The 27331-nt window shown below is 42.3% G+C and overlaps 2 long non-coding RNA genes across 2 annotated transcripts; both read right to left on the bottom strand.

Moving 5' to 3' along the window:
• Positions 1–1607: 1607 nt before the first annotated feature.
• LOC121096476 lies at positions 1608–5958 on the bottom strand. The gene is made up of 2 exons (XR_005830534.1): positions 5250–5958; positions 1608–2052 (listed from the first exon to the last, which is right to left on the bottom strand). It is a non-coding gene; the product is annotated as an uncharacterized LOC121096476 (long non-coding RNA).
• An 8974-nt stretch (positions 5959–14932) lies between these two features.
• Positions 14933–23433, bottom strand: LOC121096465. The gene is made up of 3 exons (XR_005830520.1): positions 23220–23433; positions 19824–19881; positions 14933–15648 (listed from the first exon to the last, which is right to left on the bottom strand). It is a non-coding gene; the product is annotated as an uncharacterized LOC121096465 (long non-coding RNA).
• Between the last annotated feature and the right edge of the window lie 3898 nt (positions 23434–27331).

The raw sequence follows: 27331 nt of genomic DNA, 5'->3' as shown, positions 1-27331 counted from the left end.
TCTTGCCTCCAGGCAGGTCTATGTTATGCCCAGCCGATCACAGCACCAAGCAGTTATTTATAAGGAGAGCTGGGTGTCCATTTGCTTTCTGGCATTGAGGGAATGCTTATTGTACAGCATAGAAAATTACCTCAGGCCCTGTTAGTTTTTTCTGGAAAAATATGCACTACAGTTTGGGTTACTTATATGCCTCCATGACTCGGTGTCCCCCTGCACAGGTGAGGGTCCATGCTAAGAAACTGTGTAAATGTTATAGTTGATGTCTCCTGGCAGAGAAACAGCACTGCAATTTCTTTTTTCTTCTTTTCTTCCTTTTGTGTGAGGCTCCTGTGCTGCAAGCTAACCATTTCCTATAAGGAAATGGCATTGTGTTAAAGTTATATAGTGTATCATATTAAATTTTATAACAGTGCTTTGTGTTTTGAAAAGACTTGGGGGGGAAAGAGCATCAATCAGGGAACCACATTTGATAGACTTGGAAGGGGCCTCCTGGGTCATTTTGTCCAAGACCTCTATGAAACAGGAAAGCTTCTGCAAAATACCTTTCCCATAAATGTATCTAACCTTTTCTTAAAGACACTGAGTGATTGTGCCATAAATACCTCAAGCAGGTAAACTAGTCTGATTGACCTTACGATCAAGGAGCGTCTCCTAATACTGTGTATAAGGTACAATTTTCCATTCTTTCAGCTGTAGCTAAGCAAGAAAAAAGGGCAAATACACAGTAATGGGCAACAATACAGACTGTGCAAACAGTTTTGCTTTCACTTTACTGCCATCACCTACCATAAATCTGGATGTACCATTGATACTTGGTTTCCCAGTGTAGTGTCTGTGATACTTGTAGTATCTATCTCACTTTGTCTCTGACTTTTGGAGAGCCAACATTACAGAGTGTGGAAATAACGAAGACGTACGAGCAGCACTTTCCGATTCAGAAAGCCATTCAAGACCCTATGCCATATAGTTAAAGTATTTATTTCTATTTCCTATTTATTAGAATTTGCGAGTTGGTTCTTGTCAGGACTATGGGAGCAAGGGGAAGCACAGGGCTTTCTGTGTCTCCGTCAGAGTGTCAAAGAATAATTTTCATTCTCCTCCAACAATTGTGCATATTGAAAAATAAATACACAGTAGTTTAGCTGTTTGTTGGTGCAATAGTAATGCATTGTGTACTGGTTATGGCCCTCCACTGCTCTGCCTTCTTTCCCTCAGTGAATATTGGGAGGTGTCATTTTGTGTAGATGTGTTATTAAATCAGACACATTTCAAAGGGCTTCCTGAACTGCACAAAAAATATCTTTGGCTTGCCTGTCCCACCCCACCCCTTTGCTTTTTTTTTGCAAGTACTGAAGGATGGCGAGAGAGCTGAAGGCCAGTTGCTCTCCCACCTATTTCTGTCAGGTGTGTGCTGCTTATGGAAAGGGGTTGTCTTGTGGTGTCCATCCCACCCGGCTGACCATTAACTAACGCACTCTGGGCGCAGGAGCCAGTTAGACACCCTCCCGTGTATCCCTGCAGCTCCCAGGGAAATGCACGACTTTAAAAGCTGAATATGCCACCTTGGCGGCAGCGAGGCACGGCTGTCAGATGAATGAACAACCATCTCACAGTCATACATCAGGTTTTATTGTTGTCACCAGCCACTTCCTGAACATACAGCACCAAACCCAAATGAGACACTGAAGGAGCCCAGTAAAAGCTTGTGAAAAGGTTTGGGACAATCAATATTTTAACTGATGCCCAGCAGGCCCAGCCAAACAGCCTTTCTTTACTAGACAATCTCGTAAGAATACGATTCACAACCTGATGCAGAGAAGCATATTTCAGACTAGCCGAGGAAGACTCTAAAGGAATTTCTTCTTCAGAAGAGCTGAGAAAGAAATTTTACAAGGTGCAGGTATCCTGAGCTTGATTTTCATGTGCATTCGTTGTTCTGGGGTAGATCAGGCCATCCTCTTTTTTCTGGCAATTTTGTTCGTTTGTTTCACAGTTGTACTTCTCATACACAGAGGAAGCTGCATAATGGGCCAGGAAGGCTGGAGCTGAGTCCTAAAAGCAAAAGACACAAAAAAGGTAAGATAACTTAGAAAGAATATAGTGATCCTGGGTTTGAAGACATGTCGGTGTCTCTGCATGTCCCTGGCCACACTTCTATGCTGTGCCTCCTTTATGCCTCCTGCCTCTGTGCTGATTCAGACTGGCACTCACTTGTCCTTCTCAGCTCAGTGCTAATCATTTCATAAAGAACTTAAATAAGCTCTGAAAAATATAGATACTATTTTTTAACTGCCTTTTCTATACAACTAACTAAATGCCATCCTGTCTCTGATGTGCAGAATTTAAAAATATTTGTTCAGTATTTAATCACATAGATATATGGGCTAAAATACACATCATCCAGTTGTTTAAGGGCAGACGCTGGTGAGATCTTGACAATTCAATCTGATATTATAAAATTGCAAGGGAATATCAAATACCTACGCCAAGAAAAAGAATACAAATGCTAACAGACCTGCTGTTTATTGCTTATATTCTTTTCACCCATTGTTTTTTTCTCACTGAATCACCGAATCAAGCTTCCCTCACCAAAACAGACGAGCCAGTCCCAAACCCCAGCCCAGTCCTCATTCCCTTCCTGCATTAAACTCTGCTGTACTGGCAGCCCTTCTCTGCTGAGATGATTTGAAGCCCACACAGCATTTGCTTACACAGGGTCCTAGGTGCTTGACCCACAGGACAAAATCAGGTCTGCTTCCTTCATGCTGACCTGCTTCAGTCCCCCATATCCCCCATCCCCTAGACTGTAAATACTTGGTGGGGGGAGAAAACTGTATTTTTGTTCTGTTTTGTTAGGAGGGGGAATGAAGGCAAAGATGGCTTTTTTTTTTTTTCTTTTATTACTATTATTTTTGAGGGAGGATGGTTTTTTAGCACAGATGAGTCTGACCTGTAACTGAGCTGTTAGGTACCCCTGAAAACAAAAAGTGCATTTCCATCAGGTGCTCCAAAACCAAACAAAAAAAAAATTGTATATCATAGAGATTTTCCCATCCTATTCAGTGCACAAATGCCAATCAGAAGCAAATATGGGGCTGTATCTTGCAATCCATTTTCATATTTACAACAGAACATGGCATATCATTTAATTTAAATTTGCAGCATGCCTAGTGTAATTAATGCTGTGCAGTGCCTAGAAAATCCTGATTTCTTAATGTGATACAATGCATGCATGCTGAGACCATTTTTTTTAAACTACTGTATCATTTTGGAACATTAATGGGGAGGCACTTCCATTAAACAGGAAAAAGGGCCATGCTTACTTTCCCTTTTATGGAGCTTCCATGCAGCTCCCCGAAACATGATGCAAAATACAGGTTTGGGTGTTGGTTTGGTTTTTTTTTGTTGGTTTTTTTTGTTGTTTTTTTTTTGGGGGGGGGGGGCAAGAGGGGGGAAGTCAGAGATTTGATTTTCCTTTGACACAGCATGATGCCTGAATAGCCAGGCAGCTATTCCTAAATTATGTGCATTTCATTCCTAGGAGCTGTGAGAATTTTGAATGGGCTGTTGTTAAATACAGTACACAAGCATAAATACTCAAGGGAGCAGCTAACTGAAATTTTGGCATGAGCAGAAATCTGATATCTATCATGGTAGTATCTGAGCACGTAATAATAATGCATATTGATTTGGCAGAGTGCTGAGAGAGGGGCTTTGGTGTTCTGGGGTGAGAACTGTTAAACCTGGGAGTATCTCGCGTGATTATAATAAGCTGTGGTATTTGTGTGCTGTGGTTTTGGCAGGGGCAGAAATGTTCATGTGTAATCTTTAGACTGGCCGGGGGTCTCATTTTTGGCACTGAACCCAAGAAATTGAATGCATGATAAAGATACATATATATTATACATAAATGAAGCATAGGGAATTTACATCTGTACCTGGAAAATCGGGTAACAAAAAAGGCAACGTGCTTGGCAAGAAGGGTGGAGGCCAAAAGCCCTTCAAGGTCAGGAGCTTTGCTGCCCTGACTTCAGTGACCTTGGGTGTTAGTTTATCTACTTTATCAGGCAGCTATATGATTTGAATTGTGCAAAAAAGAAAAGAAAGTAATAAAAATAACCCAACCCCACAACAGAACCCCTATCATTTCACAAGGTGTCAGTTTCTAGCAGAATGTACTGTAAAAGCTCTGTTTAAAGACCTGTTGATAGCAAAGCAAATTCTTCAGGTCCTCTAAATAAATCTGTTCCTAAATATAATGCTTCAACTTCTATACTCTCATCTGACACCTGACAATTCAACCTTAAGAGTAATTGGTCCTGTCTTTGAACCTCTGCAAATACTGTATGAAGAGGGTGGACAATTTATTGATTTAGATTGATTTTTGTAAGCAGCATATGAGACAGATACGGTATCAGGTGTCACACAGTATATATTGCACTCCTCGAAAACATCCATAGGCGATGAGGCTGGGTTCAAGAATATGGGGAGGGTAATGTTCAGCGAGCACCTGCAGATGAAGCCACCCTGCAGCGTGATACCTCTCGGAGTAATAATTACCCAGGAGCGAGACATCAGCTGGGAACAACAGAATTGGCCAAGTCTGGATTCCAGAGCTGCGCTAACATGGCTTTTCTGTTGGGAAGCCACCCTGAGCTATGTGCTGTCCCCACATGCAAGAACCCAAAGGGTTCTTCTAGTGCAACTTCCCAGCCCATTGAGCTCTTTCTATTGTCTGTGTCAAGCCTCAAGAAGGGGCTGGAGGAACGGGCGGCTATTGGAATGAACGGTGGGACATTTCCATGCCCATAACTGTATGTTTTAGTGCTGTGGTTATTTGAGAACATTACAAGACAGTGCAGTGGATTTGTTAGGAGTGAAAGCATTTGTGAACCGGCTGTTTAGGTTGTGACAAAAATTGCCATTAATAGCTGTGAGCCCCTGTAAAGACCTAAAAAAGCTATGGAAATAGCAGAACAAAAGACGACAGAAACAAGACGGTACAGAAGGTCTCGTCACTAGGGATAATGATTAAGATGTGAGACTGAGGGCTGTCCCACTTGTGTGCGAGTTTGGCTGGGGAAATGGCCCTCCTCTCGCTGTCTCGCTGCCCTCATCTATAATGAGGGAAAGAATAACTTTGCAGCATACTTTACATTGGCATTGCATGCTAACTTCATTACTGTTTGCAACAGCCTGTGCAATCCTCAGAGGGAAGGAATAATAACAAAGAAAAAAATTATAATTACCAAGCACATAGTTTTCATCTGTAATCTTCATTTCAGGATTCACTATTTCTGATGTCAATATTTTATAACGGAAGAATGAGATATGCTAAGTTTCTGTTTGATGGAAGTAAATTCAGATTTAATATTGCCGAGGAGCTGAATTTTTAATACACTAGAGCAGTATGCAGACAGTCCCCCTGTTTGCTGCTCCTGCCGCTCCTTTGTACCAGTTCAGCGATGTTCCCGTGACCAGGCAGAAAAATGGAAAGAAGCTGCTCTGAATTTTCTGTGGGGTGACAGTACTTTGTCATTTAGCTCTGTCACGATAATTGGGAGTGTCACACAATGAAACAACACGACACCCCCCCCGGTAAACGAAGAGTTTTCAAAGTAAGTGATGTACAGCCCTTGTCAACTGCCAGAGCTTTTGTTTGTTCACAGGGCGAGGCAGCGTTTCCAGAAGAAAAAACGCACTGGAGAGGCACACTTACAAAGTAAGTTTGTGGTAAATTGATTTCCTCTGTGTTTTTATAAAATTGGATATATCGTATGAACAGTAAGAAAATATCCTCTTTTATCATACACTCCCAGCTTCCAACCTGCTGAGGACTTTCCGCAAACTCTTTAGGAATTTACCTCTTTTTGTTAAATTGGGTTGGATCTCATTAATAAAAGAATGGTATAATGGAAAAGAGTTTCTAAAATTATACTGTAACCTAGAATTGCAGGATTCAGCTTTCTCTGCCTGAAGAAAAAAATTCTGAAGCATTAAACTTACTTTATCAAGCATTGCACCTGACATGCTCTCATAAATTTTACATACATTTTAACTTATTTTAATATTATGCAGGCTTGGTTTAAAATATTCCCATGAAGTAACTAAAATGAAGCTGCTCAGCCATAAATTAGAGCTAAAAAAACAATTGTTCCCTGCCCGCCCCATCAATATTTCTTTACTTAAAATCATGTGTTGTATGTAAGTTAAATTTTCCCTTGCTGAGATACTTTGTATAGCTTAACAGGACTACCGCAGAACCAGTGAGCCATATTTCTGTAGGGTTAAATGCACTCTGCTTTATTGGAGGTATGGTGTCTAGAAGCAGACATTAGTAACCCTTTGCACGCCACGCTTCAGCAAGGCTCGTAACTAGACATGCAGTCATATATTTTTGCAGGAGCAGCCCTACAGCAGCCCTACTCATCGGCTGGGCGGACGAAGGGCCGGCCGGAGGCTTTGTGGCGCGGCCTCTCGCAGCGCAGCACACCCCAAGGACGCCCCTTCGGCCAGCATCCTCAGCCAGCAGGTACGACATCATTGACAACTAATCACAAAGCTCCATTTGTGTCCCAATTTCTTAAGCTAGTTCAAAGTCAGAGCTAAATTACACAAACATTTGCCTATCTAGACATAACAGGACTGTTATGAAATACTGTCAGCTTGTTGCCATTTAGCCTGAACACACACTGTATGTGTCTGTCAGGCCATACTTGGGCAGCGCTGCAGCATGCAACGTGTCCCAGACACTGGAGTGATTATGTCTGAATACTCCTTATCTGATGTAAAAGCCGACAATGCTACACATCTGTGCTTGCGAGGCTCCGCTGTTGCACTGCGACGCCAGTATTTATTTTGCTTCTGCAAGTTAGTTTTCCTTGAGAAGCAGCAGGGGCCTTCTTCAATGAACTGAAAAATGTGTATTGTATGAAGGTCTGTGGAGGGTTTGTACTGTAGTTCAGTGGGCAAATGTGAACCCAGGGGATGACATTTCATTTAAACATTTGGTTTACATCTTTACATGCCAAAAATATTAACGTCTTGACTTTAGCAAACCGAATTCAGCACTTCCCCTCCCCCTTAAATGAAGTAATTATAACCAAAACATTCTGTGGATATTTATTCTTCCTTCTCAAAGGTGGGGTTTCACACAAGAACATTTGGTTTCAGGGCTGAATTGTCAGTAGCTGCTCACTTGACACTTTCCCGTTAGTTTGTATTGGAAACCACCAGTAGTTTCTTTTCTTGTGTTTATTGTATTACGCTCAGAGCTTTGATCAAGACATCTTGGATAACGGTAAGGTCTAGCTTACCGCCTATTTGCTATTTTGAAAAAAAAGTGAAGAATATGGCTTCTGTCAGAGGATTTGTGAAGACAGTTAATGTAATTGAGAAGCAGAAGGGCATTTACGGAAGTGCATCTGAATGTCCTCTTCACATGTAATTGCATCAGGAATTCTACATTAACATGCAAGTCCTGTCCAAAGGAAAAAAAAGGGAAAAAAAAGCTTATTTTTAGGTAGAAGCCCTCAGTGGGCAGTAAATTACCCATAATATCCCCCAAACTAGCAATTAGCCCTGTTTGCTGACTACCTGAATTGTTTCACAGTAGTTCAGCACAGTCTTACCAGTTATCACCATACTTATCATCAGAGATTCAGTGTACAACTCCCGCAGCTTCACATACTGTATGCCTAAGGTCAGTCATAATAACAAATACATTTTATTTGCTTCTTTTGGTCCTTCAGAACTGTTTTCTCAGGCTTCAATATGTGCGGAGAGCTGATGCTGCCATGCTGCTTAAATGGCAAGATTTTGAAAACAGAAAGCAAATCAGAAGCACAGGTATACTGTGGTATTAGCTAAGATGCGTGTTTTGTATTTATTCCCATATTAGCAGATAGTCCTAAGCATCTGCTCTGAGAGGTTGAGCTTTCTACCAATTTATAGGGTTTTCTCTTCAGAAGGTCTGACACTGGAAGACATTTTTCAACACAGGCTGTAACTGAGGAATGTAAAACTGGAAAATATGGAAACAAAAACCCATGGAAATTTTTTCCTTAAGGCTGCTGAGCAGTCCTCATATCCCTAAATATGAACGCTTTGCCAAAATAGTAACTCAGCTTTGAAAACAATAGCTCTATTGCCTGCTGTAGGCCTGCTCATGGGCCTACACATGCACACAAATACAAGCACACACATCCTAGCAGCAACATCTTCACTGAACATGCCTTGGTTTTAAAGAATACTGAGTGAAAATGAGACTAATTAAGCATTTGAAATAGAATATGGAAATATTTGGACCCTGAGCATCAAGGGTTTATTTTTAAGCACTGTGCACTCCTTTCTGAGTAATGCTTTAATTTACACGTTATTTCTTAGGAAAAATCCAACTGAATTAATATACACCCTACTGCCACTATTTACATCCCATTTTCAATGTTGGGTCTGCATCACATTATACTGTAGGGCCTGTATTCCTACCTCGGATCTGACGGACTAGGTCTGAGTCGTCAGGTAATGAAGAAGATGGAACAGGAATTCATGCTGAAGAGGAATATTTGAAGACTGCTGTTCATTTGCAAAGACACTCTGAGAAGCAGAAAATGGAAAGATTGCCTTTGTCTGGCTCTAGCCAAAATGCTTCAGCTTCTTGTTTCAAGATCAGGAACATCAGCTCGGTGAATAGATGAAGTGCCTACTCCGCATATCCGAGAGAAGCTTTCAGGAGAGAAACCATCCGGTAAAGGGTAAGTTATTACTCTGATGGTTTTTTCACTTTTGTAGGGACAAATTAAGGTAAAGCACTCTGCATGGCTATGGGCTGGTGGAAGGACACAGCCCTGAGCTGCCCTGCCATTTTATACCGAGTCATGCTGCTGCGAAACAAAGGCAAGTGACACAGAGAAGACTGTAGGTAAAAGACTGATTTCCTTCTCAGTCAGGGTTTAAGCCAGGACACTGAGACGAGTCGTATGTCCAACTTTACTACTCTAAGAATCGCTCAAAACGGCCCCAAACCTCTACTATTTCAGCAGCGGATCCTCAGGTGAGGAGTCCATTGGCAATAAGCTCCCAGTTAACGGCTTAGCGGGGCAGTGACCACAGTGAGCCATGAGCTGTTTGGCCACCTTCACAAGACACTCAAGGGGAAAAAGGGAAGACTTGATGGGGACAGTGCCAGCAGACTAGTTCTTCAAAAGAACAACTTTTTTCCTGGGTGGGGGGAGGAGGGGGAAGTCTCTGGGTTGAACATTTGACTAAGAAAAATACAAATAAGCTGATCATAAATTAACAGTCATCCCCGTTGTGAGCATGACCCTGCATACCTGGCCAAGGCAGGCAAAAGCAGATTGATTAAACAACAAAGTTCACCTTGTTTTCTGAGTTGAAAGCTCATGCTGTTTCTTGGCAGAACAGGCATGTCAGGGCTGTAATAACCACTTGCTACCTTGCTTCAATCAGCGTTAAAACCAGCACAATATTAACATCTTGGGGAAAATCCATCTGGAAACTGCTTTCTGGGGGGGGGGGGGGGGGGAAATGAAAGGCAGGTAACGGAATACCACACCCAGTGTTCATTTATTTATTGATTTCGTAGTAACTTTAAGGAACCTCAAATTTCTCCCTCCCGTCACCTGAAAATTTTGTATTTCAAACATTTTCTGTTAAAATGCAGAGCTGGCTAGTTGTTCAGAAAGAAGTGGCAAAGAAGAGCAGTTCTTCAGCTGAAGGTAAATTGCATGGTCTGGCAGAGGCAGAGGTTTGCATTTGCTGTTTGGTTTTACTCTGGAGGAGGCTTTTGTGCACACACCTCACCATGAATCCACGTGGCCGGTACCTTACCTGGGACGAAGCCAACCCATTGCTCCAGTAACAAATGAGTGGTCAGAGCATCCCCAAACTGTGATCCAGAGCAACCACACAGTCTTAGATGTGGGAAAGCTGTTGTGTTTACACCTTGGGGGTTTGAGGTTGGAACACAAAGAGCTGAACATTAAAAAGACTGTGAAAAAATAGTTAGTTTTTGTTGGCATGGTAATATAAAATTGACTTTTTCTTCTTCCTCTTGATGTCCTGATATAGAGGACATTATTTTGCTCCACCTCTTCCTGTTGAATCAACTAACGTGATCGCTTCAGGATTCAGAGGACGCTTGTGCATGGCATGAAAAATTTTATGTAAGTCCTGTTGTGGGAACATTAATGCAAAGCTAACTGGGTAAATGAGCCAAAGAAAGCCTTCTGTTTATAGTTTGTGCTGATCTTTCTTTCCCTTTTTTTTTCTTTTTTTTTTTTCCCCTGAAGCACTGTACTCTAGCATTGATAAAGCTTGAGGACTATACGTATGATGTACAGCACACATGCCCTAAAATCCATCTCCTCTATGTGACTGCTATCTTGTACAGTTGGTTCAGCTTGGAAGCTCGCTGTGCATGTTTTGGAGACTTTTAGCATCTCCAAAGTATTTTTGGAAAGCAAGCAAATGAATCAGGGTCTGGACACTGCATTTTTAAATTGGCAAAATATTTATCACTTCATCTGAAAAACACTTTGTTTCATAGAGCTGGACTATGAAGAAGGCATTTGGCTCTGGATTAATTTTAGATTAAGTTTTAGGACCAGGGTGGGCTTTAGGTTTGTGTTCAATGATACTTAAGTGTAATGCCCTGGCTTTCCTACATCCTGGCCTGTAACTGCGTGGGATGGTGCTCTGCCAAATTTCTGTCACCTAGGGCTTCATTAGCATGAGAAAACAGACCCTTTTTGGCTTTGTGTCTCACTGAAAAACAAACCATTGGGGCTGGTTTGCCAGTCATCTCTTTTGGCCAGTTATGTATAGCTGCCTCCTACACTCAACTTTAAAGGGATTTGGACAGGATTTATTTAGGTTCAGTTTTTCATTACAGCTCTTAGGCAGGTACCAGAGTGAAGGTTCCTGTTTGCAGTGGTGAACATTTACTCAGGTAACTACTCCTAAAGGTCTCAAGAGCATTGGCTAAGTGCTCAGCAGAATGAGTAGATATTTTATAATTAAGTCCTTAATTGAGAATTCTATATTTAAAAAAATATAAAATTCTGCAACAGCTTCCACATGAAATATTACTTGTGCATTTAAGGGGGCTAGGGGGCTGCATTCACTTTCTCCAGCTATGCTAATAGCTATTTCAATAGATGGAGATATAGTAAGTACAATGCTCCATATGGTGAGTGAACCAGAACACTTAAAAACATTTGCAGAAAGGAACTCAGAACGAGTAACACAGATAAGTAACTGGTATTTTTTCTTAAATGAAGAAACTTTCATAAGACACATTCATTCTGTTGTGGAACAGAAATAGTGGCACGTAACCAGCATGTGTGTGCAGCATGCCTTTTGTCTTCAGCACAAATACTATGTTGTTTTTCTACCTCTGAACCAGCTATGTGGGGAGGAAGAAACTATCCTTCCTCCACAAATGATTTTGGGAATAATTACGTCTAATGGGAAAAAAAAAGGGAAAAAATATCACAGTCTGTTCATGGACAGTGTGAACAGAAAGGAGTTCAGAAATTTGTGGAGGTACTAATTCATTATAAATTACTCCCATTTTTTGGGTAGCAACAGTCATTGAACGCAAATACAATTCTATTAAGGGCAGTAAGAGTCCTGACCAGATAGAAAAAGAGTAAGGCAGTCAGACTTCTGGAAAGACAACTAGACGGGGTACAGCTCGTGCTGTGATCTCTTCAGCACTGGTGAAAAGAACACTGTAAATGTTTATTTACTTTTGTACTCATTGGCTTCTTAAATGAAAGAACTGATACTATTTAAAAGCTCTGACTGTGTCACACTGTTCCTCTCCTCTCTGCAAACTGCTGAAGCTGAACACCTGTCCCAAGTTTTCTGCATTATTGTCAGACACACGGGAGGCGGGTCAGCGCTGCAGCCAGCCAGAGCGGGGCAGAAAGAACTGGCATCATATAATGGGGGAGGAGTGGGAAACCCTCTGCTGGGTGGGGACCCAGTGCAATGCCCGCAGAAATCGGTACAAGCCCATTCTTTGAGTGCCATGATTATGGACAGGGTTTTAGAATGGCTTCATCTGATAAGGCTAAAAGTACCTGCAGGTTTTTTTCCAGGCCACACACCAATTAATGCATGTATTTCTTAAATTTCTGAATGGCATGTCAGTGAAAATCCATGTTAGTATGATTGAGTTCAGTGGAGTAACGCTAGGAGAAAAATCGGTTCAGCCAAGATCAGAGGCCAAGTGCATTTAAAATTTGAGGCTCCATGAAGGACTTCTAGAATCACCCTACTTTTATACACCCAAACAAGCTTACTGCTTCGGCTAGAATGAGGTTTTCATCTCCTTTGGAATTCTGGGGTAAACTGTCCTTGTACAATTTTTTTTCAGGGTCAAGTTTTAGGCAATATTTTGTGCTGCAATAACCACACCATGACAGACAACCTTTTCATCAGATAAGGAAAAAATTTTCTTCTTCAGGTCAGTAAGAGAAAGGAACATGAAAAAGCTATAAATATAGAATCTAGAGGTGGAAATCTTCTGTGTTAAGTGCAGTTATTGGTCTTGTTTAAATTTTTACCCAAACATTTCAGACGTTTAGACAGAGAAGCAAATAGATACTTGAGGGAATCTCAGCAATGAAAGCAGCTTCTCTTTGTTAAATGATTCTCTCTGATAATTGCTGTGGAAATTTTCAGAAAATTATTTTTAAAATATATAACTGATAGAGGGAATTGAATTGGGTAAATTGGTTGCATATGCAACCTCTGATTTGGAACAGAAGCAGCTGAAAACTGAGGGGAAAGGCTGTCCGATCACATTTCCATTTGCCAGGTAAGGGCCAAAGAAACTCAGCAGGGCTAAATAAAGATTTTCAGATAACAATTTGAACATCTTAATTTGTGATAGTAAAAGAAAAACCCAGTCACCAAGCAACTGAAGTTAGACATTTAAATTATGCAACTGATTTCCAGAGGTGTGTGAATACACAACAGTGCCCAATGAAGTCGGAGAGAGCTGAGGAGGGCTCAGAGCACTGGGGTGGGGGTTGCAAAAGGGAAACAAAGCCCCACATGATGGTCTCAGATGCGTAAAGCTAAGTTTAATCACTTAAGTAGTGATATTTTTAGATCCTATCTATCTCCAAAGGTGCCTTGGACAATCTTTGCTGCGAGGGTGGTGGTTCTGAGATGTACATGCACATGACAGTTGGGTGAAAAAATTTCAATGGCTGTCAGAAATTGCAGTCTGGATATTTTGTTCTTAAAATTTGAACCCACACTTTGAAATTGTAAGGATTTTGTGTTGCCAAAGGTTACCATTGGCTGGAAAGAGTTTTGAACTGTTTGCATGAAGTGGCAAGTCTCTGGAGGCTCATCCAGCACTGGGTTAGATGAAGTCGTGGCCAGGGCAGCACAGCCAGAAGGATGGTCCTGATAAGGTAAGAAAGGAACAAATGTGAAATGGGGAGAGGGGGGAGAGACTGGTGATAAGAGTTTGCTTACTCACCTTGCCAGAAAACAAACCAGAGTAGAAGCAGCACAAAATTTAATCCAAAAAATTATTAAAAAATAACCTCCTAATTAAAACAAACTAATTAAAATTAACACAGTGGTTCTTTTTTTCAGGCCAAGAAACAAAATCACTTAAAGGTATTTTTTTCTGAGTGTCACTTTGGAAAAATGTGTTCTTGGGGGCAGAGAAGAATGTCTCTCCATTCTAGAAGGTTCCCCATGGCTTTCACTTGGGCATCCACAGTGCTGGGGTCTGCTGCAAGGCTGGGGTCCGGGGGTGTCAGCGATCCTCAGTGAGCTCAGAAGCAGCTTTGCAAAGAGCTGCGTTGCTGCACAGTGGTCACTGGCTACAAGTACCATGCCAGATGAGCTTCCAGGCTGGCCAGTTACAGTGAAAAAATGGCACTACCACAATTTTAAGATGACAGTGCTATAGCAAACCAGTCATCACATGCTTGAGTTAGTAGCACAAGCAGCAGATTTAGAGTATTACGAAAATATATGCATTCTGAAATGCTGTGAATTATACCAAATAATTCTGAATATCTCTTTTGCTATACTAATGAATCAAAGCAGAGCTTACCACATTATCTGTAATCACCATGGAGAAAATGGATCTCAGTGTACATAGCTCCTGTATAAATAGTACGTCCCCAGCACATTCTTTAAGTAAGTAGCGTCTTGATTGCATAATAATAATAATAATAAAGAGAGAAGTGTCCAGCTTGCACACAGGCCAATTAAAGTATCATCAAGTGCATGAAGCTAAAGCACTCCTGCCTGGGAAAAGTCAGGAGGGAGGTGTCCAGCTTACCAGTGCACTCACCTCTGTGACTTTGCCTCCCGACAGCCCTTCTGACAGCAAACCATGGAGTCTGGAGACCTTTTTCCCTGAATCCTTGACAGAAACAGGTCACGGGGACAGCAGAGTCTCCACCACTTTACAGTCTCCTGGCAGAAACCAAGGATGTCGTGACTGCAGCACTGAGGCACAACTTTGCCGTTTGGGTGAAGCCTCAGCACTCGAGTAATTATTGTGCCTTGCAGCTTTGCTGGGCTGGATTTTCACTAGCTGGAGGGACCAGACCTGACCTCCACTGCATGCCACAGGTATGCTTGAGAATTCACGGAAAGCGGTGAGCTGGCGGAATGTAGTTTACAGGGTGGCTGGATCATATGTTTATGGCCTGAAATAGGAGATCCCAACCCAAACCACTTTGTTGGTTTCCAATGGTGAGAGGCAGAATATGAAGATCATATAATTCATGCTGGGGAGTGGACATGAGAAGAGAATGTGGGCAAAACCTGGGACAACCCACAGACTCAATAGTTGTCTTGACATTAATGATGGCTAACGACCTAATACCAGTACTAAACACCTTCAGATTTAATACATTCCACATTCAGCCTGTAGAAACTCCCTTCACAGAGATGGCCCAGAAAAGCTAAATGATTTAAATACTAGGATGCTAGAATTATACCTTGCTAACATCACTGGCATAAAAGCAGTAGAGGAGTAGGTGCCCTAGATCCCTGGAGACAGTCATTTGCCACCCAAAAGGAACTTCTAGCAGTTCCCAAAATTCATAAAATATTTTTGTACCCTCTGCTCAAGAGAAATGGGTGGTCAAGACTGTACCAGTATGGCTGGAAGGACCCTTCCACTTGAGCATTGCTGCGGCAGAGCTGGCCAGGTGGCTGGAAACACACCACCTGTGCTGTGATTGCATGGGCACATGCCAGCCTAGACACGCGCATACTAATGCACTGCTCAGGCAGCCTTTTTGGGAGGATAATTGTATGCCCTGCCCTGAGCATCATCAGGAATGGGCCACTTCAGGGAATGAGTCTGCTCTTCAAGATACAGCCACTTATTCTCTTCTCAGCACTGCAGAAGGGCAAATGTCCCTGGTTCAAGCCTTGGAAATAATGAGGTAAAATGGACTCAACACCATTAAAACCTCCCCAAAGACAGGACTAGATATTAAAATATCTGATTGGAAAAAAACAACGGACAAATACAGCTTGCCTTGGCAGGACCCCTCTCAAAGAGATGTGGTAAAAGCTCCCTGGTCACAGAAGGAGAGCTGGGAATTAAACGTGAAGTAGTCCACAGGGATTCTAGAAAAAAAAATAAGCCAAAACACAGCTAAAGACACTGACCACACTGAAAAAAAGGGGGTCCTACAGGCGGTTTGCCACACTGCAGTCAGAGACTAGGGTTTTCCTTCTCCCAACAGAAACAAGCAAACGGTAGGACAATGTGCTGTTATCCCCATTAAAAAGGGGAAAGAAACTGGCAGACATACACTTGGAGTAAGTATGGACTGTCTTAAGCTCCAACTCAACCTGCTTTCAGCTGAAAGGAGCTCACTTTTAGTATATATTAACTTGCTGTACTAATGCCAGTTGTGACTATCAGCCTCACAGCTTGACCACACACCACAGAAATAGCCAGGCTCAGGGCCGTTTTGTCTCCAAATACTTTCTAAATTTGGCTGTTTAAAATAGGATTTATGTATATTTAAGCATCTAACAAAACACCCCGTTCTAAACATCAGGGTCCATCAGTGGCCTCATTCATGTGCTTGAAATAAAGCACGTGCTGAGGGCCGCTGCTGAATGAAGGTCCGCATCACGGGGTTTCCAGAAACACGGAGCGCCCAGGTGCCGCTGGGTAAACAGACGGCTCTTTATTTTGGAAGCCTATAGAACTGGTGCCCAACTTTAGATAATCAGAATTTTATCCTCTACAAAGACCGTGCAAAACACAAGTTACCACCGTGAAACCAAGAGCTGCTTTTTATATGTTACCCTAACTTTACTGAATCTAAACTCAAAAATTTCTCAGTACCTTTGCCATTACTTTATAAAAAAATCTTGTGACCCTTATATAAGAAAAAGTACAGGGGGTGTAGCTCCCATGCCCTGGACACACTTACATTTAGCTTGGTTCACTTCCAAAGGCCATGATCCAACAAGATATTCAAACACCTGTATAACTTTTAAGTACTTCACTGAACTTTGGCAAAAGTAGGGAAAAATAAATTCTGTTAAAACACTGCTTTATTTCTTTCAAATCTGATTTTTTGAGAATCTTGAATGCAGTGTATCACGTAAAATATTTCCTTCCTCATGCAGAATATTTTAATATTAAGCCAGATATTTTTATATTTCCACAAATTAAATGCACCATGGCTGAAGGTTTGACAGAAGCTTTAATTTGCACATAAAAAGGTAGAATGATTTCAGTTTTGACAGCACAAGCTTTTGATTTGTTAATAAAGGCAATTCTTTCTCAGTTGTGAACATATTCCCCAAATAAGACAATGCAGTTTGTAACAGAAAAAAACATCTTCCTGGCATGGAGAATAAACTTTTGATCCAAAGTTATTAAAGACATTCAGATTTTATAAAAACAAAAGAATGAAACTTCCACATGCAAGCTTTAGTACTAACAGAACAAGAATCAGAGGAAGATTCACGTTCCTGCCACATTCTCTATACCTATTGTTACTAATGTAACCTACCGTCAATATACTTGGGTGAAGTTCATTGCTTGGAAGTACCTGCAAAAAGTTGAAGTCATTTTGGGGGCTGAGAGTGAGGAAGCCATGTGTCTGGGAACGGGTTTGGGGAAAATCAACACAGACCTGCCTTGCAATGTCCTAATCAAACTGAAACGTAAGAACACTAAGATTTCAGACCCTCATGATGAAACAGAATTTGTAAACCAAGATATAACCAAGGGAACTGGAGGCTAAGCTTTCAGACTGACCTCCTCTGTGCCCATGTCAGAGTCCTCCTTTACTCCTGAGAGACTGCAGAGGAGGCGAGAGCGTGGAGCTCTGAAGCAGTTTGAGCAGAGCCAGCTCAAGCATGGAAAAAACCCATAACGTTTGGATTTCTGATCTCAGATCAAACAAATTATTTGAAACCTTTCCCCATGTGACAGCCAAAACCTGCAGCATGGAAGCAAAGCTGGAAGAACCCAGGGTCCATTTCAGTATATAAGAGGGTAAAGCAGCGCCTGCCCACGGGCCTGCCAAGTGCTCAGCTTTTTCACAGGCTCAGCAAGTGCTTTGCCCTGGTATCAGAAGCTGACTAAAGCTGCTCAACAAGGTGAGCGATGTGTCCAAACAGTTTGAAATACAAACCAGCCAGTGTTGTTATTACAGGCCCACCACTTTTAACTCTGAGAGTAGAGACTAATACTGACCACCAGTACGTGGGCTCCTGGATATCACTTGTGTGGGCATGGGCGAAGCAGCGAGCAAACTGTGCAAATAATGCCTGACGTAAGATGTAACGCACCTCCCGCACATGGCTAGAAAACTCTTCCTGGACATCTGCAGCCATGGCACGGAGCTGTTGACTGTCTGTGTCACTGGAGAGAGCGGTTACTTACAGATGATTGGCAGCAGCATATCCTGCTATAATGCTAACTAAGCCTGTGACACAGCCTGCTATCAATATTTTACTCTATTGCATGTGGCATTTTGCAGTGACACCAGATACAGTGCTCTGAGGCTTACTGCTTCACAGTCCTTCCATTTAATAGCAAAGTCTCTTGATGTTTGTAAACTTCTAAGCTTTTGCTGGAGGAAGTCAAGCAGTTCATTACTAAAAGACATTTTTGTTTTCCAAATAGTATCCCCTCCTGCTTTTCTTTGCTTGCATCTCACCACAGTTGCCTCCTAATCCAGTGTTGGTGAAACAAGGCTGAAGGTATTTTGGTCATGTTTTCACACTTCTGTTGTACAGTTGCCTCCTTCCACTTTCCTTCTGACTACACTCTGCTTCACAAATGCAGCCATCTGGCACAACATCTCATTTTTTTGTATTGACACCTGAGTAATCACAGCCCTTTTTTCCTCTCTCTCTCTCTTTTTTTTTTTTTTTTTTTTTTAAATAAAGATAGCGTTTCCAGCTCCAGTGCATAGGCTTATAATAGGCAAGCCACATGCCATTAATGAAAAGCAGCAGAAGTGAGAGGTCACTGGTATTAATGCTAGAAAACATTCAGGGTGAGATGAGAGAAAGAAAAGCATTCAGCATTTTCAATGAGATTATCACAAGTCATCTCCAGCACTTTTTTTTCCTTCACATTGGTTTACAGGAATGGTTATTTTAAAACTTAACCATCTTCAGGTTTGGGCTGTAAAGACGCTAGGCTCGATCGCTCCGGCAGAAAGGCCTGTGGGGCACCAGGGACAGCACGTGGGACATCATAGCAGTATCGCACACCAGAGCAAACCCAGCTTGGTGTGGTAGGAGCAGCATTTAAAGAGCATACGTTTCACCTCTGGATCCTATTGTTGAAAAATGAAAATAATTTGTGTCACCGACAGTTTAGTGGCGCAGTCACCTCTGGGAGTGGGAATGAACTCGACAGTTTAATTCTCTGTCTTTATGACAGTCGGCTGTAATTCTGCTAACTCCAATGGGTTCATGCTGGGAAGGGATTTCCCTTTCACAGGGTTCAGTGCATTGGTCACGTCTGAACACAGTTCTTTAAGATCACAACTCACAATACTATTAAGTCAAGCATCAATTGAGCCCTGCCTTCTCCCCCCACCCCAACTGGAAAGAAGTATTTCCATATATTGTGTGTATGAAATATACTTATAGAAACTGATGGCAAAGTTGTGGCTCCCAAAATTCAGAAGAGTCTTACCACACATTGCTGTACAGCCAAAACTGCATCCCAAGAGTTTTTTCCTGGCCTTGTCTCAAAGGACATCTTTCAGACCTACTCTCTCCTGCTAACACTCACCTTTCCCATGCTAGAAATAAATTTGACAACGCTAACTTGATCTCCACCTGGCTGCCATCTCCTCCACACATCTGATCCTACCCCTGAACTCTATCCCTCTTGAAATAAAAGATGGCCACCACCCTGAGGACCAAGTGACCTGGAAACACTGCACAGAGATATATGAGCAATGGAGCAACTGTGCCAAAAGAAACTCACAAATCACATACTCCGGGCAATGGGACAACTGGCAGAAAGACAAAATAAAATGACTGCCTCTACCTCTCTCCAACTCCCTCAGCCGACACCACGACAGTCTGCTGCTGAAGCATATCTGCATCAGCTAAACCTGCTGTTTCTCTAACAAACCTCTTGCTACAGTTCTTCAAAGCAAGAGGAATTGGGCCAGCCAAGGTCAGGACGGTGCTGTGAGCCAGGAGAACCATTTCCTACCAGCTCAACAAATACCCAAGGACAGAGGAGCAGAAGCAGGCACAGGGGTAAGGGACAGATTTCAAGCAGCTGCCCTGTATGCACCTACCTGGCCACTCCCTTCCAGTGGCACGGCATGTTTGGAGAAGCAGCGATCACCGCAGCACCTGAAATAAAGACACAAATTCTCAGGCACAACAGCTGATACCCTATCATTCAAGTTGTCACAAACCACAGATGTCAACAGTATGATTTTTGCTGTCAATATCAATTTGGAAAGTGCCATTGATAAAGTGCCAGTACAGTTCAATAATGTTCGACTCCACAGACTGAATGTGCACTGAAATCCTTGCGGTTTTTTTCCCCATTTGTTTTAAACAGACTTTTCCGATAGAGTCTATCTCTAGGGGCAGGCTAGGCAAGCGCAGTGGGCATCTGTGCCACATCAGCTCAGTGTCTCTTTGCTTTAGTGGGTTAGCAAAGAAGATTTTTTGATGCTACGAGCAGCGTCCCCCCTGTGTGAGTGATCAGCAGGGGCCACAGCATGCTTTTTGGATGGATTTACCACTCGTGGAGATGCCAAAGGGGAGGGAAGAAGTTTGACCTAAAAAGGTCAGTCTAGACCCTATCAGGATCCAAATGCAGACTCAGAACCAGGCTAGGACAATCTGGACTTGGTTTTGTGAGAAATACCTGTGAGTTTTTCAAAATGCAGCCACCTGGAAGATTCCCTTCTTCACTTTCAACTTGAAAAGAGAGATGGAGCAGTTAATGGGGGAAAAGAAAGGCCATGAAAATTATAAGCTCTGTAAAAAGTTTCTTTGCAAATAACAGTTTAACACTATGAAGTTAGTTTAAAATGGTTTCAAAGTCTAAAATTAGTTACATTTTAAACTAACAGCATATGCTTTTATTGTCTCTGATCTAAAATATAATCCCAGGAGGCTGTGAAAAGCATGCAAATTACAGAAAGCTAATTTGCTCCAACAGCGACACCTCCCATGTAGTTGGGAGGTCTATTAGACCTCGTGTACTCTCCATTATTTGCATATTAATAGCACCTGCTGAAATACTTTGGGATTTACTTTTCCTGCCAGCAGAGGGACAAAACAAACAAAGAATTTATATAAAATTCCCTTCATACAGATTTGATGAACAATAAACTATTTAGACAGCACTAAGAATGCCAAATTAGTGAGACATTGGGGTAGGATTGCAGATGGCATCTGTGATTTACAGAGAAACTGGACTGCAAGTTTGCTTAAAAAAAAAAAATATCACAAACCAAAAAAAAACCAAACAACAAAAAAGCCCTCTCTGGAAAGCGCTGGGTAATTTGAAATCACTCAGTTGGCTCAAGTCTGAAGAATGGAAAAGTTTAACTAAAGAAATCCAGATACTGCAGCAAGAAAAAAAAAAAATACAACAAAAAACCCCTACACATCCACAACCACTGAAATCAGAACCCCCCAAAGTGGACCTTGATTAAAAATCTACAAAACCCCAGGCTTTGATATTAGCCAGGCCTGCAAGGCCTAGTCTCCTGCACATAAAACAGAAAATAAATTAAAACCAGCTACAGCCTAAGATTTACTTAACAACCCAACTTCCAATCTCTGCTTATGACCACTGCTTCCCCTTCTGGCCCCCTGACTATAAAAAAAGGCCCCTTGTATATTCCTATAGCTCATCTTCTTCAGGGTAAGGGTGAAAGCAGTTTCTTTCCACAGTAGCAAATGGAAAAAGCTCACTTCTCTGTGCAAAGCTGAGCCAGACCCCGCAGGCGGGATGCATAACACATGCCTCTCTCTCCAGAGCGGACTTGGGAAGCTGACCAGGGAGGCCGGGGCATTCCCCAGCACCTCTTTTTCCAAACAGGCAATTGGTATTCCTAAAGAAGCACCAGCCATGTACTCATATTCCCTTCAAGAGCTGCAAGGGGCCTATATTTCTCCCCACTTTTTAAACCCACTGCTTTGATTCTGATTATGCACCCTTTTTTAAATAGGCACTGAAAGGCCCACTAGAGTTATTTACTGCTGGTGTGCAGAATTTCTGTAGCATTTTAACTACCTTCATATTCCCAAATGAAGAAGGCAATTGACTTTAAGTTCAAATGACTAAATTGTTCTCCACATATTAAAAAAGTAGTGAAAGAGCTTTTCATGTAGGACAATGAAGCACGGAAAAGTAATGTTTTTAGCAGCCTGGCCAGTGCTCTGCTGGGAGGGTGAATCGAGAGTCTGTCCTGAGGAAGGGCAACCTTCAGCCGCCATCCTGGCAAAACCTGGCAGCCACCTTCCTCTGTGGCAGCAAAGCCCCCAACTCTGTCCCTGCGCATTGTGTGACTCCTGTGTGAGGGGGTGGAGAGAAGAAGGGACTGTTATCGGGAAATATATTATTATTGGCCTCTTCCCTCTTCAACCACAGGCAGAGCTCGGTATCTCTTTTGGCTCTGCACAGCCAAATGAGACCTATGAAAAACTTGCTTAGTGTCAATTGTAATTACCGAAGGAGGCAATCAAACATTACAGCAATGGGGACCCCTGAAATGCTACAGACAGGCAACTCCCACCATGGCTGTCAACAAATGCTAATTCTCATTAATGTGTATGTAACTCTTAAATGCTGCAACAGTGGTAGCTATTAGTGTTAGCTGGTAGCTAGTTAATAATAAGTAGTAGAACTAGTTAGCTGCAGGATGGCAAGCAGTTGCAGATCAGAGAACTCAGCTCTGAGCTTATGATCACCGTTGGTGATAGTATTCAGCATATTTTTGCATAGCCAAGAACCTCTAAATAGCTGGAAGGGAAACGGGTTACCAGAACGGTTCCTGGGAGGCTTCAGTGGCTCGGGGCATTGAGAAGCAAAGCTGTCTCTTTATGTTTAAGATACTAGCTCACAACTGTTAAGAACTGCGTGCTGCTATCATTCACATAGATTCAGTGCCCTGTAAAAATCGGTTTGCATCCCATTTCTAGAAGAAGAGGGCAGGATCCAGCTCCTCTAACTTTTTTGTGTCCAGCAATCAGTTACCTGCTGTGGGCTGGTCATGGATGCTGTGCTTCAGGGATGGCAAGAGCCAGCACGGCGCCTCGATAGGGGAAGTGTCTCCACCAACAGAGATAAAGCCCAGCCTCAACAAGCAGGAGCTGGTGACCCAAAGTGTCTGCCCCAGTACAGCTTTTCCGGCTGGCACTTTGTGTTTCAGAGAGGCGAAGGCACGTAGAAGCGTTCAGAGGGACCTGTGCTCTTCCAGTCCTATTACCTCTGGGGTATAGCATGGCAGGGAGACACACACTGTTACTGCCTGCCAGGTACACAGGTAAAAACCTCCCGTGCTGCCACGCAGCACTGCCTCAGCCTTTTTGTAAAGTGTTCTTCCAATCACGGAGAGCCATGGATTTGTAATGACAGCGATAAAAACAATAATAAAAAACCCCACCCTGAAAAGCAAAACCCAGGCCATTACCTATTATAACAAATTGAATTGGATATTCCTTACCTGAAATTTCATGAGCAATTAGCAAACAGAATTATCCACAAATGCATGTATGCCCTATTATCCTCGTAGCGACTTCAGCAGCCACGACGTTACAAGCTCGCAGTTTGCTATCTAGCAGCTCTAGCCGCCTCCAAACCACAGCTTTTTCTTCTTTCTTTTTTTCAACATGAAGTTCATGGCAGCCAGTGTTTTACCACCTGCACACTGGGGGAGGAAAAAAACAAGGGGGAGAGGATCAATATGTACAGTATGTTTATATTCAGCAAGAGCATGTTGCAGAGTGGGGAGCTGTGATGTGTGTGTTTGCATTGTCTGTGAAAGGATCCTTAAGTGGCACTGCAGCTGGAAAAATAATGGAAGATCAGGGGACTGTCTTCAGTGACAAACTTTTATCTGGTAAGTTACAATTATATCGTAGGAAATGATACCTTAGACCGCAACTAATTTGTGAATCCCAGGAAAGGCAGATCACTGATTCTTCATCAGGGCTGCAGAACCCGATCTATAAAAATTTGGGCCCCAGCAGGAGGTTGTGTGTAAGTGTGATTTACATTTCAATTCTTAGTCCACCACAACCTTTACATTTTCCTGCAGCACTATCACAATGGAAATTTTTGTTCTCAGTGTGCTCAAGATACATATTAAAAAATAAAAAATCCTGGTACAATGGAAGTCAGTTGTTAATGGGAAAGAATGTGGCGTTTATGCCCAAATTGTTTCACAAAACACCATTACATCAGAGTCTTTCATCATTTTACGGGGGATCTAGTCCCCCGACACCATCTTCAGGGACTTCATGTGGTGCTTGTCACTACCATTCCACTTGCACAGACACCCCAGCCCTTTCAATTTTTATCTGCTCAGAACCCAGAATATGTTACATTATTTAGTTTTTGTAAGAAGCTTTTCTGTATGAAGAATTCACAACAAATAAAAGCCATTTCCCTGAAAAAATGAGCTTGTGAGTGACGGTTAAGGGAATTTCGGGCAGACTCCCTTTACAGGAGGGGCAGCAGCTCTGCCATCCTTCCCGCTGACTGATGGCACAGGTCCAACTGATCCTACATGTAGCAGCCACCAGCACTGGCAACAATGGCACAAGGCTCACATATTTCTCCAAAAATCTCGATGGGTCAGACTACAAACCCTGTATATGTGCTGGAGATGAATTATTCACAGTAACAGGAGGGCTTCCCTGTGCCACCACTGAATCAGGGAGACAAGTTTGCAGAAAGGGGAAAAAAAACCTACTCCTGACTCCTTTAGCCAAGGAAATGTTCCACGTCAAAAGCTCACAGCCTCTTAACCCAGTGTCAACAAAGACAGGTCTTCATGCCCTTCCTGTGTGTTTGTGAAGCCAACTGAGCCAAACTCTTTGAGAGGAAGCCAACGTGCAGAGCCGTCCACAGGCCATAGAAGATGATTATTAATGTGCTGGCAGAGCTCAGATGCCTCTCCTTGCCGCATATGGAGCCAGGTTTTGTCCTGAAGAGCTACATATGACCATGAATTCAAATTTACATTTATTTTGGCAGTTTGATACCTGCTTTCCTATGCACAGAATTTTATTGCCACTTATTCAGATATGGCTGAACTCAGCAACCCTTTCCGGTGACACGTTCCCCAGCTGATTGAATTTCCAGGCTCCAAAACTCAAAGCCCAAGTAAAGGGTGCAGGAGTTTGTCTACCACCAACAGGAGAACACCAAACATGTCCAAATGCGCTTCCAAGTTTCTTTCTGCTTTTGCTGTTACTGGGGTTGATAGGAGCTTCCTATTGACTTCAGCAGATACAGGCTTAATGAAGGACATTTTTTCTACCTATCTCATAAAGGCACTTTCCTCCCCTCACTCTAATTTGCCATGTTGGGACCCAGCGATTTGTTTTATTGCATAGTGATGCATGCTGGCATTTGCAAGATTGCAGCACTTTCACTGTGAACTTTCATACAAGCTGCTCCCCTATAACAAATGGAAAACAAATCTCCACACTGAAGGTTACGGCTCTTCTTGAAATGCTCTGACTAAAGTGTGTTGTTCCATAAGGAAGACGCCAAGCTTTGGAGAAGTTACCCTCATATTTGAGTACCTGTTTGGGGGGGTGGGGACGGGGGACAGGGGATGGGACGGAACACGGACTGGGGCTGATTCTACAATATAACAAGACACTGACTCTCTGAGGCTTCTGACCTGGGACACCCCAAACAATCACTTGCTTTTCGAAATGTTTTCACTCCACTGAGTGTCTGAGTGCCCAACCAGAGTATTTCAGACTGAAAAAGAAGTCTGGTCCTGAACTTCCTGCTAAAAATAAAAACCTTTATACAAATGCAGGATAAATAACTTTTCTTTTATTTAAGGACACTTCCTTGTTAAGAGCGCAGAAAGCAGTCAGAAGTACAGATCTTACCAACTGCTCTTCAACTTAACATCTCTGGCATTCAAAACATACAACTTCTGTGTTTGTACTACATTTCCCTAACAGCTTATATCGAGGCCAAACAGACAGCATTCTGCAAAGGTCTTCTAAAATAAGCTGATTTAAAAGAGCAAGGTCAATGCCCAACATATGTCAGATTCTGTGAGTAGAAATCAAAGAGTTAGGAGCAAATGGAGTATGTCAGAACTCAGTGGTTTTCCATGCCAGGCTCCTTCACCAAGTTCACGTTTCTGCTGCCAAAAACAGTAACAATCCCATCATATGAGCTTCAGCTTTGGAAAAGTGTCTACAGAAAACCTCAGTGTCTGTACGTAGGCTACTTAGCTCAATATATGAGACTAACACATGGATAAATGTGTTTATCTGGACTTGCTGTTTATTGTCTCTACAACTATATTTTTCTTTTAATGGGACACATGCTGACTCCATGCCTTAGCCCTAGGCTCTATTAAAATCAGATTAAAAGCATTAGTAATGTTGTTAATTTAGCTTATAATATGCCTATCAAGAAAAAAGAGAACATTAAAATAGAAAATTTTATATATATAAAGGATTTAAGATTTTTTTTTTTTAATATTCTGCTCCATTTTTTATTTTTGAAAAAAAAGGGCATTTTTAAAAAAATAGAAAAGCAAAACTTTTTCCTCTGTTCAGGTAAAGTAACTCTGTCTGGTCTTTTAAAACATGTCTTGCAGAATGATATTTGTGATTTCAATTAAAATATGCTATTGTCACTTTAGCCTCCCTCTTTGGTATTTTAAATTGATCCTAATGGCTTTGCCTTAAGTGATTTGCGTCCCATAGTGAATCCCTGTCACTTACAGCACCTCCCACTATTGCCCTCCCGAATAATCACTACCAGATAATCACTTCTTCCCCCTTCTTCCAACGTTATTGCTCGCTTCCCCTCTGACTCTGCATGCTCGTGCAGTCTGCAAAGTATTTGCTCTTTAACATCTTTAACATATGGCTTGTTGCTCTGGCACACAACAGTCAGGGATTTTAAAGCAGGATAAAAGCTGCATGAAAAAGGCCAAACCAATGGCTCTACAGGTAGGCTTGTATCTCTGCATGGCCTGTTTTTCCAGGCTGCAAACCGGAGAGTGAGGAAAGGAAAAGCAAGAGAGGAGTGGGCACTGTACTCGTAGTTTAGGGGCTGGCAGGTGCTTATGCAGCCCAGGTCCACTTGCTGCTTTCTAACAGCCCTGTGAGATGGAGACCGTCTGAGGTGAACCTGTTTAGGATTGCAAAATTTCCATTGCAGACTTTCCACTGAAAAGATGCCGTCAGCCCCTAAAAGGCTTTGGTTGAAAGCTAACGGCAGAGCTGCCCTCGGGCCCTGTGTGCTCCTTCAGTGATCCCTCACCCACCCTGGGACCCACATAAGGGCGCACACAGAACCACAAGCTTTCCCCTTCTGAGAGGAGGATCCTTTCTCCTTTGCCTTTCATGGATCTCATTATTAATTGAAGAATCATTTGGTTTGCATAATTGTCCTCTGCCATACGTAATTCCAACCTTTCTCTTTAAATTGGCTTATTAAACGAAATACAGTCTTTTGTTTTTGTGACTCCATCTATCAAAGCTTCTAGATGGACAGTCAGTGCGATGTGAAGAAAAAACCCCAAACTAATAATATTAGGAAGCACCTCTTCATGTACATTTATGAGAT

The sequence above is a fragment of the Falco naumanni genome, chromosome 12 (genome assembly GCF_017639655.2).
Source record: "Falco naumanni isolate bFalNau1 chromosome 12, bFalNau1.pat, whole genome shotgun sequence".
Taxonomy (NCBI): Eukaryota; Metazoa; Chordata; class Aves; order Falconiformes; family Falconidae; genus Falco; species Falco naumanni.
The sequence above is the reverse complement of the archived record's forward strand: the minus strand, read 5'-3'. Positions and strand labels throughout refer to the sequence as shown.